Genomic DNA, 9,863 nt, shown 5'->3' with positions numbered 1-9,863 from the left:
CTGACGACAAACAGAACTTTGTGTGTGTGTGTGCGTGTGAGAGAGAGAGAGAGAGAGAGAGAGAGAGAGAGAGAGAGAGAGAGAGAGAGAGAGCTTTCAATTTCAGCGCCTCAAAGTAAAATTAAGATTCCTCATTGCTACATAAAAAGATATCCAGGATACTTTATACTTAGAACACAGGCAGAATGCTTTCTTTCCTCCTGGTGTATTCATTTACAAAAAGGGTGCGAAATACTTCATGCTAGTATGGGACAGATGGAGGAGAAATAAGAGGATGATAATTGGCAGGAACACAAGTTGTACCAATGAATACACAACTGTAACAACAAGCGTGGCAATGACTGATCTTTCGCTAATGAACAATTTGTCTGTATAAAAAGCGCTAATTACCAGGGTTCAGCAACATATGAAAATTGGTAATAATAGTACGTGGTAAGACTTTACAATTCTCTTGGCATTTGAAATTAAAGTCATTTCCGAAAAGGAAAAGAAATATTATATGGACAACTCTCAGTCGAATAGTCATGGAGGCGAAAATGTCATTTTAATTCATTTGTTTTATGATGCAGAAGCCAAAGTAAAGATAAGGAATGCAAACGAAGACTGGTGAAATGAGCGAAAACGTCTGCCAAATTCCCGCCCCGCTCTCCTCTCAACATCCACCTCCATTCCCAAACACATAAATAACATCCTGCTCTCTCACATGCTTCAAGCCAACACGAGATCCCTCTACCGGAGTGGAAGGAGTCGCGATAACCTGGGACAGAGAGACACCCGGAATGGACCCAAGCATCAGTCTTCCCTCCCACTTGGCAAAATAAACAAAGGCACTCTAAACATGCAAGGCACGCCATCGTTTCCCTGCGTTTCCAGTCCGGCGAAAAAACAATAATTAAACTCCGATACTCTCCCCTGGCGGATTTCATTATGAACTTCGAGGCATAAAACGATTTCAATGCAACCAAAACAAAGTAACATGCATTCAACACTCAATATTTATTTTATATATTCATTCTTCTAAATGTGAAAAAATAACGTCTGAAAGAGGCCATCAGCGTCAATGCTATTATTAATCCAGTTAATATTTGCTGCATTTTATCGCATGAAAGGGAGGTCGGGGGAAGATGTAAAAACATAAAACGATGGAGGTCATTCTCATTTTTGGAAGGTTTATCCAGAATATAGATAAACATTTTGTCCTCGATCATAACCATTTGCCGAAGGCCGACAATGAAGAGAAAACCTTTACCGCAAGGTTCAAGAATATAAAATGATTTTTTATCAAGTTCATAAAAATGTTTACCAGATTTGGATACAGACCGCCAACGCAGAATGCAAGCATATAAGAAATTACTCACACGAGAATAACGTTAGGGAAATATATTACCACACACGGTACATGTGTGGTAACCCAATAAAAGCCACGGATATATGAAACATCGGATTGTGGTTGCTGCATCGTATAACTCTATCATGATGCCATAGAGAAGATTAGCCTGATCAAGAATTTAATGAAAAGCCTATACCGTTTCCCAATAAATATTAATTTTTTTTATTCCAGGATTTCACTCAATCACTCAATAAAACAGTAAACTATGAATATTAATAACGGTTAAAACATATACTAACACAGAATACAAGTTAAGCTGCACGAAAACTTTTTACATGATAAATTTCAACGTCTATTGCAATAACGAAACTTCCGCCGTGCTTATCTTCCTCAGTTGAAGTACTCCAGGGTAAACCTGATATCCAAAGTTACTCCAGCCGGTAATGCGACCTGAGGTCACCGACTATGACAAACTCAATTCCAAATAGAGAACCTTTTGTCAGACTATGGGAGTGTGATCTTGCTTGGCCATCTTGTTAGAGTATAAAAAATAAATAACATCCCTCAGTTATGCAGCGTTCTAATGTACTGGTAACCTTCCAAAATATCTTGTTGAGAATTTACAAAAATAAAAAAGTATAAAATGCGCCAAAGTTTTTTTCGGCACAATGAAGTTTTCTGTACAGCGTATAATAATGTATGATGCTGCAGTATGAAACTCTGATACGACCGGACAACGCTCAGTTACTCACCAGATGCAGTCAAATGAAGGTGCGCCGGCGACGGCTCTGGAAATGGACTTAGCGGTGCCAGACGGACGATCATGGCTACATTTACCCTTAAATAAAATAAAAGCCACTGGGGCAAGAGGGCCGCAATTTGGTATGTTTGATGATTGGAGGATGGATGATCAACCTACCAATTTTCTGACCCATAGCCTCAGTAGTTTTTAAGATCTGAGGCCGGACAGAAAAAGTTCCGACAGACGGACAGTGGGACCATTAAAAAGAAAAAAAAATCTTAATCAAAAATTAAATGAAAGTATGTCAATATACTAAAAGTTCCTAAATAATTAGTACTGGATGTCACTGGACTTCAGGAGGGAATCAACTCTGAATTTTTAACGACTGACGTAAATGTCACGCGAATTAATGCTGTTATCCTTCATGGCATAATCATACCCTTTTAAATATTAACTGACAGGATATTTGAGTGATAGCGCGTGTGCGGATAAACACAATCCAGGGTATAAAATATTCATATATGAAATATTAAAGAGTCGATTGGCCATCGACATCCGATTAGCAACGCATTCTTTTTTCATTTATCCCCATTGTGTGATACACTGATATCATTACAGTATGCCTAGCAGCGAATGAGATAGAGATAGCCGAAGATATCTGATCTCTGGAATGAATTGCAAATCCTATGGAGTATAGTTATTTCCGACGTTTATTACTCAGATTGCTAATATCTACCCAGTCTTGCTACATTATACCCGAAAAAAATTATCTTTATCCTTTTATCTACGATAAACAGTAAACCTTATCATAACTGTCGTGTTTCTATCACCAGCATTTATCAACTTTATCAAAAAATAATAAAATCAAAACTTCCTTTGCTTCTCATCGCCATTTTGATCTATGTAAGTTTTTTCGACGAAAAACAATAAAGAAGTAGGGATACTTTATAACATTCATCTGCTGTCCACAAGCGTTTTAACTGCTAAAGAATAAAACACCTACCACTACTGAATAAATCTATCGATTATTATAATCGATTTTGTTAACGTGTTCATAGCTTGCATGTATTCATTCCAGAAAAGTAGATCCGATCCCCTGTCAAAGTTAATCGGTCCGAATTTCACTTCAGAGGGACGATTCGTGTTGCTATTAACTTTCATAAATGCCGAGAGAGGGAGGGTTTGGATTGATGGTGACGTTGATTCCATTGGGAATATTCTAGGATTCTGATCAACTTTGTATAAATGACCGTGACTCAGTTTTATCTTGTCTGGTAAAACATCATTGCTTTGGGATTTCTGGTTCTTTTTCTCTCTCGTCTAGTAGAATATCATTAATTTTAGGATTTTTGGTTCTCTCTCTCTCTCTCTCTCTCTCTCTCTCTCTCTCTCTCTCTTTCATTTTGCTAACTCAAAAATAGTAAATGCATGTAAGGTCTCAACTAAAATGCTATAACTTGTGAAGCAAGATATCATAGATTATAAAGTTTGTATATGTATAGATAGAGAAGCCAAAGTGAAAAAGAGATTAATAAAATAAAAAGTTTACTTGTGCAAAATAGAAAACGTGAAATTAAAAATGAAATTGCTGAAAAAGAAAGTTCATATGCGCGAAAAAAAATTGAAATAAAAGTGAGATTACTCAAAAAGAAAGTTCATATTTGCATAAAGAGAGAACAGAAGGAACACTAAAGATTATTAAAATAAAAAGTTGATGCATACAAAAACAGACTTGAAAAAAAACTATAGAAAAATAAAGAGAAGTTAACAAACGAATACGAAGCCAAAACAAACACGACTTAATCCAGCAGCAACACCATTTATTATTATGAAAGCGGTGATATCAGGAGGAGAATTTTATATTTTTTAGCTGTCGTTTTTAAATCAGATCCCTTCCCTCCTACTTCCGAGGGCGCAGTGCAGACCAGAGCATGACATTCTCTTTAATTCACAGTGGAATATAAAATAAACATTGGGATTTAGGAACTGTATCGTAATTTGAATCTGGAATATGAACCGATGAATAAATCCTAAAAGACAAAAAAAAAAAAAGTATGGAAATTGAAGTTTTAATCCTGCCTAGAAAAAGGGCATTGTGTAGTTTATCATGATACAGTGTATAATTGCATTAAACGTAAAATAATATAACTATGGGATATTCAGGGTTACTAATTACAATGAAATTCACTCTACCTACTGAAAATATATTGTTGCATACTTATTCTACCACAAACGGTAAATAATAATGATTAACAATAATACACACCTGAAGCAAACACTTCTCAATCTTTACTATTTTCCTGATTACCAACTTAAAATCATAAACAAGAAAGAAAAATTACAGGGTATTAACAAATAGTATGAGTAATTGCCGGAATTCTGCTATAGCACTATAATACTTGTGCAATTGGCAAACATGTGTCGCCTTTCTGACTGATTTTTTTTAGCTAAGTTCCGTAAAATTAATAGTGAAAATTAACACTCTTGACATTTTTTACAACTTTATTGTCTGATTAACTATGCGAGAAGATTCAGTAGAGCAAAAAAAAAAATATTCCGGCAAGAATGAGAACTCGCCCCAGATTCTGATAATGATGACTGATAACTCCGTTCTAGTTTTCCTTATAAACGGGTATCTATAATGGACACAGACCTTGATTGTCTGTCTTTAAAGATCGAACTTGGGGTAAATTCATCAATACGAAATTGGTTGAAGAAACATGTAGCAGGCTATGAAACATTTGAACTGTTGATATACTCAGTCTTCATAATAATGGGTAGTATTATTTTCTACATAACAAACTGTCAAATCTGAGTTGAACTTCACAAAAATGAGTAACTCCGAGAATGTTAGCTACTAAATATATTAAGAACATAAACAGCTTCAATCAACTGCTAATTTTTTTGTGTTTATATTTTTCATTTTCCTGTGCACTTCACTCCTAAAGTATTAATGTCTGCTAAAAATGTAGAAGCAAAATAATACAAAAGAGTAAATCATTAGATTCGAAGATCTTTTATTCTTGAACATTACAAACCTCCAACAGGGACAAGTTTTAACAGCCCTAAAATTAACTTTTCAATCTGCTAATGTCAATGCTGCTTTTATTTTTTATTTATTCTTTTTTTAACTTACACTGCTGCGATGGTCTCATTGAGATTCAATGTAAATTCACAGGCAGTGTTTCAAGGTCCCACAAAACTTCACTGGTCGGAGAGAGAGAGAGAGAGAGAGAGAGAGAGAGAGAGAGAGAGAGAGAGAGAGAGAGAGAGAGAGAGAGAGAGAGAGAGAGGGGGTCTTCTTGCAACAGTTACTGTTTGAAGGCCAGTCAGTGAAACCACAACACTGACAGCTTACATAAAATGTTTATATAAACGAATATAATTGCTTATAGATATTAATATAAATTGCCCGGGAACAAAAGGACGGATTGTAAAGAACTGATCTTATTAACTGATGGTCGGTCAGCAATTTTATATTTGTTTCTCATGTTCACGTAGTTTATCGTGCAGGAAAGCAATATAAATTTCGTCCATTCAGCAAATGACAAACTCGTCACACTCCTTTCCCGTTTCCCCTCCACTCACAACCTTCATTTCCACACACAAGGAGGTCCAACACTGAATAAATAAAGGTGAGTAGAATGGAAACAAGCAAAAATCTTCCTTCTCTTCCGCTAAATTAATAACCTTTTCTTGAAAAGGTTATTTCCAGAAAGACACGAAATAATTAAACTTTAAAAATACCCACGAATTTGAAACAAAAGCTGTGCAACAAAAATAGCATCTGTCTAGCCTAAAAATAACGTTATATGCAGTATATTTAGTACACGGTATCTCTCCCGTGATTAATAAAAAAAACATACTGAAAACACAACATTTAATAGAAGCAATCAGCGTTTCTGTTATCAACAATGCCCTTAATATTTGCTAGCCTTTATCGCATGGGAGGAATTTCAAGCAGAGATGCAAAAATGATGGAGGCATTTCTCATTTTTTGGAAGGTTTATCTGGAATTTCTGCAAACATTCCAGCCTTGTTTATAACAATTTTCAGAACGCTGAAAATGAAGGGAAATTCTTTGGCGTAAATCTAAAATTACCGAATTTTTTCTTTTTCGTCAAAATAAGAGCGCGTATTCAATCACAAGCAAACTGATCAGTAACACATTGACATAAAAAATTAATATTTGTCAAGATATCAAATTGTAAATCTGCAGACAGTAAAATTTAAGAAAATGGATTAGCTACTTTTAGGTAAAAAACAAAAAGTCAGTATTACACACGGGATATATTAACTGCATAGATAACCAACTAAGATTGCTCAAACTGGCCAAACTGTAACCAAACCAGATGCCTCAGACCAACTGAATTTTACTTAATTCAGATACTTCACAAATCCATGAGATCGAGTTAACCAAGATCAAATTATAGAGCACAGTGTAATTTGATGCCTGTGAGTCACGCAATGAAGTCCCACAAGAAGAACCCCAGATTGCGGAAGTAAGAATTTGTCTAGAAGGTCGCTGTCGTTGTTTAAGCACAGCTTCTTCTTTCTATTGACGGTACATTTTCTAAAGATATTTTTTCTTTAGTAATCAGCAAGTCTTCAGTATAGCAAGATTGAGCCATAACCAGCGAGTCTTCAGTATAGCAAGATTGAACCATAACCAGCGAGTCTTAAGCATAGCAAGACTGAGCCATAACAAGCGAGTCTTCAGTATAGCAAGATTGAACCATAACCAGCGAGTCTTCAGTAAAGCAAGATTGAACCATAACCAGCAAGTCATCAGTATAGCAAGATTGAGCGGCTTCAGTATAGCAAGATTGAACCATAACCAGCGAGTCTTCAGTATAGCAAGATTGAGCCATAACCAGTGAGTCTTAAGTATAGCAAGCTTGAGCCATAACCAGCGAGTCTTACGTATAGCAAGATTGAACCATAACCAGCGAGTCTTCAGTATAGCAAGATTGAGCCATAACCAGCGAGTCTTCAGTATAGCAAGATTGAACCATAACCAGCGAGTCTTAAGTATAGCAAGACTGAGCCATAACAAGCGAGTCTTCAGTATAGCAAGATTGAACCATAACCAGCGAGTCTTCAGTAAAGCAAGATTGAACCATAACCAGCAAGTCATCAGTATAGCAAGATTGAGCCATAACCAGCGAGTCTTCAGTATAGGAAGACTGAACCATAACCAGCGAGTCTTCAGTATAGCAAGATTGAACCATAAACAGCGAGTCTTCAGTATAGCAAGATTGAGCCATAACCAGTGAGTCTTAAGTATAGCAAGATTGAGCCATAACCAGCGAGTCTTACGTATAGCAAGATTGAACCATAACCAGTGAGTCTTCAGTATAGCAAGATTGAGCCATAACCAGCGAGTCTTAAGTATAGCAAGACTGAGCCATAACCGGCGAGTCTTCAGTATAGCAAGATTGAACCATAACCAGCGAGTCTTCAGTATAGCAAGATTGAACCATAACCAGCGAGTCATCAGTATAGCAAGATTGAGCCATAACCAGCGAGTCTTCAGTATAGCAAGACTGAACCATAACCAGCGAGTCTTCAGTATAGCAAGATTGAACCATAACCAGCGAGTCTTCAGTATAGCAAGATTGAACCATAACCAGCGAGTCTTAAGTATAGCAAGATTGAGCCATAACCAGCGAGTCTTCAGTATAGCAAGATTAAGCCATAACCAGTGAGTCTTACGTATAGCAAGAATTGAACCATAACCAGCGAGTCTTCAGTATAGCAAGATTGAGCCATAACCAGCGAGTCTTCAGTATAGCAAGATTGAGCCATAACCAGTGAGTCTTATGTATAGCAAGATTAAACCATAACCAGCGAGTCTTCAGTATAGCAAGATTGAGCCATAATCAGCGAGTCTTCAGTATAGCAAGATTGAACCATAACCAGCGAGTCTTCAGTAAAAACCTAAAAGAAGGAAAAGGATGTAAGTTCGACAAAAAATGCAAATATATGCACCCTGTAGCCATGAATCATAATCAAATAAATAACCAACCAAGTAATAAAATCCAAAATAAGAAAGAAACAAATAAAGAGAGAAATCAAGAATATCAGGTAAAAGAGAAAAGCAAACCACCAATGAGATATGCAGAGGTGTCAGCAAAGAATTTCAAAGCATCAGCTCCGAAATTCTACTCAAGAGATAATAACTGTATTTATTATGCAAGAGGATATTGCAGAAACGGAGAAAATTGGCAGATTCAGACACAAAATGAATAATTATGATGAAGGAAGATCAAAATTATTATGAAAAGTTGGATTTTTTAATGTCAGAATTTCTGGAAATGAAAAAAAGAACAACATACCAGAACAGGAAAGAGACATGGGAAAATCCTTATTACTATCAGTATTAAATGAAGGAGAAAACACGCAAACCATCATAGTGATGAATGCGCAGGGTTTAGTTACGAGTAACTCAAAAAGAAAAATAGAGTACTTAGAAGAACTAACCCAAAATGAAAAGAAAATAGATATAATGAATATAAGTGAAACCTGGTATTCCAAGAGACTGGGAATGATGATCAAATAAAGGGTTCCAAACTTATAGATCAGATAGAAAAAATAGGAATCAAGGGAACAGCAATATATGGGAAAGACAAAAAACAAGGAAAAATATATGAGAAATATAGTAACTCAGAATGTGAACTAATAGCGGTAGAATTTGAATCTGAAAAATTGATGAACATAGTAATATATTGACCTCCTAATACTAAAGAGTTTGACTTAATAATTGAAAAATTGGATGATATATGTAGAAATCACAAGGACTGGACTATTCTCCTATCTGGTGACTTCAACTTTCCTTTCGTAGAATGGAAAGAACGAATAGGAGATTGTGGTTGTACTTATACATATAAAAAAAGAGAGTAATAGTAGTGCAGAAGATAAGAGGCAATTTGAAAAGCTATTAGATATGCTACTAGAATACAACATTCAACAAATAAATCACCTGCCAACAAGAAAGGAAAATACTTTAGACCCTAGTATTTGTGAACGAGATGAATTATGTTAAAGAAATAATAGTTTATAATGCGAGTATTTCAGACCATATGTCATAGAATTAACAGTTCATTCCAAAGCAAGTGAAAATAGAGATAAGCAAGAAATGAAAAAGTGGGAAGGATATGGAAAATACAACTTCTACAGTAAAAATATAAAATGGTCAGAAATTAATGAAGAATTAAACAAAGATTGGGATAACATTTTCGTAAGTGATGACATAAGGGTAAATACGGAGATATTATATAAAATATTGGAGATAATAGTGGAAAAATATATACCGAAGAAGAAAAGTAAACATCATTCATGCATACCAAGAGACAGAAGAATCTTGTTCCAGAAAATCAGAAAGTGGAAAAAAAAAGGTCTTGCAAAAGAAAAAAAATGCATGGAAAGTTATAGAACTAAAAAGTAAGATAGAAAATGCAGAAAAAAAGATATACAATCAAAAGAAAATGAAAAACGGCACTTGGAAGAAAAAACCCTATTAAATATCAAGCAAAACCCCAAACTATTATACTCATATGCGAAGAAGATGAATAAAAGAAGAATAGAAATAGGCCCTCTGAGAATTGAAGGAGATTAACGAATGAAAAAAAGGAAATTTGCACATACTGGCAGAACGATATAAGAGAGGAATTCACCCCTAGAATAGATAATGAAGATAATGATATAGAAGTAAGGGATGAAAATAGTGAATATTTAGCTGACATAGATATTAATGAAGCTGATATTGTGCAGGCTATTAATGAAATTAAA

Source organism: Macrobrachium nipponense, chromosome 22 (genome assembly GCF_015104395.2).
Source record: "Macrobrachium nipponense isolate FS-2020 chromosome 22, ASM1510439v2, whole genome shotgun sequence".
In the NCBI taxonomy this organism is placed as follows: domain Eukaryota; kingdom Metazoa; phylum Arthropoda; class Malacostraca; order Decapoda; family Palaemonidae; genus Macrobrachium; species Macrobrachium nipponense.
Note: the sequence above shows the minus strand (reverse complement) of the source record.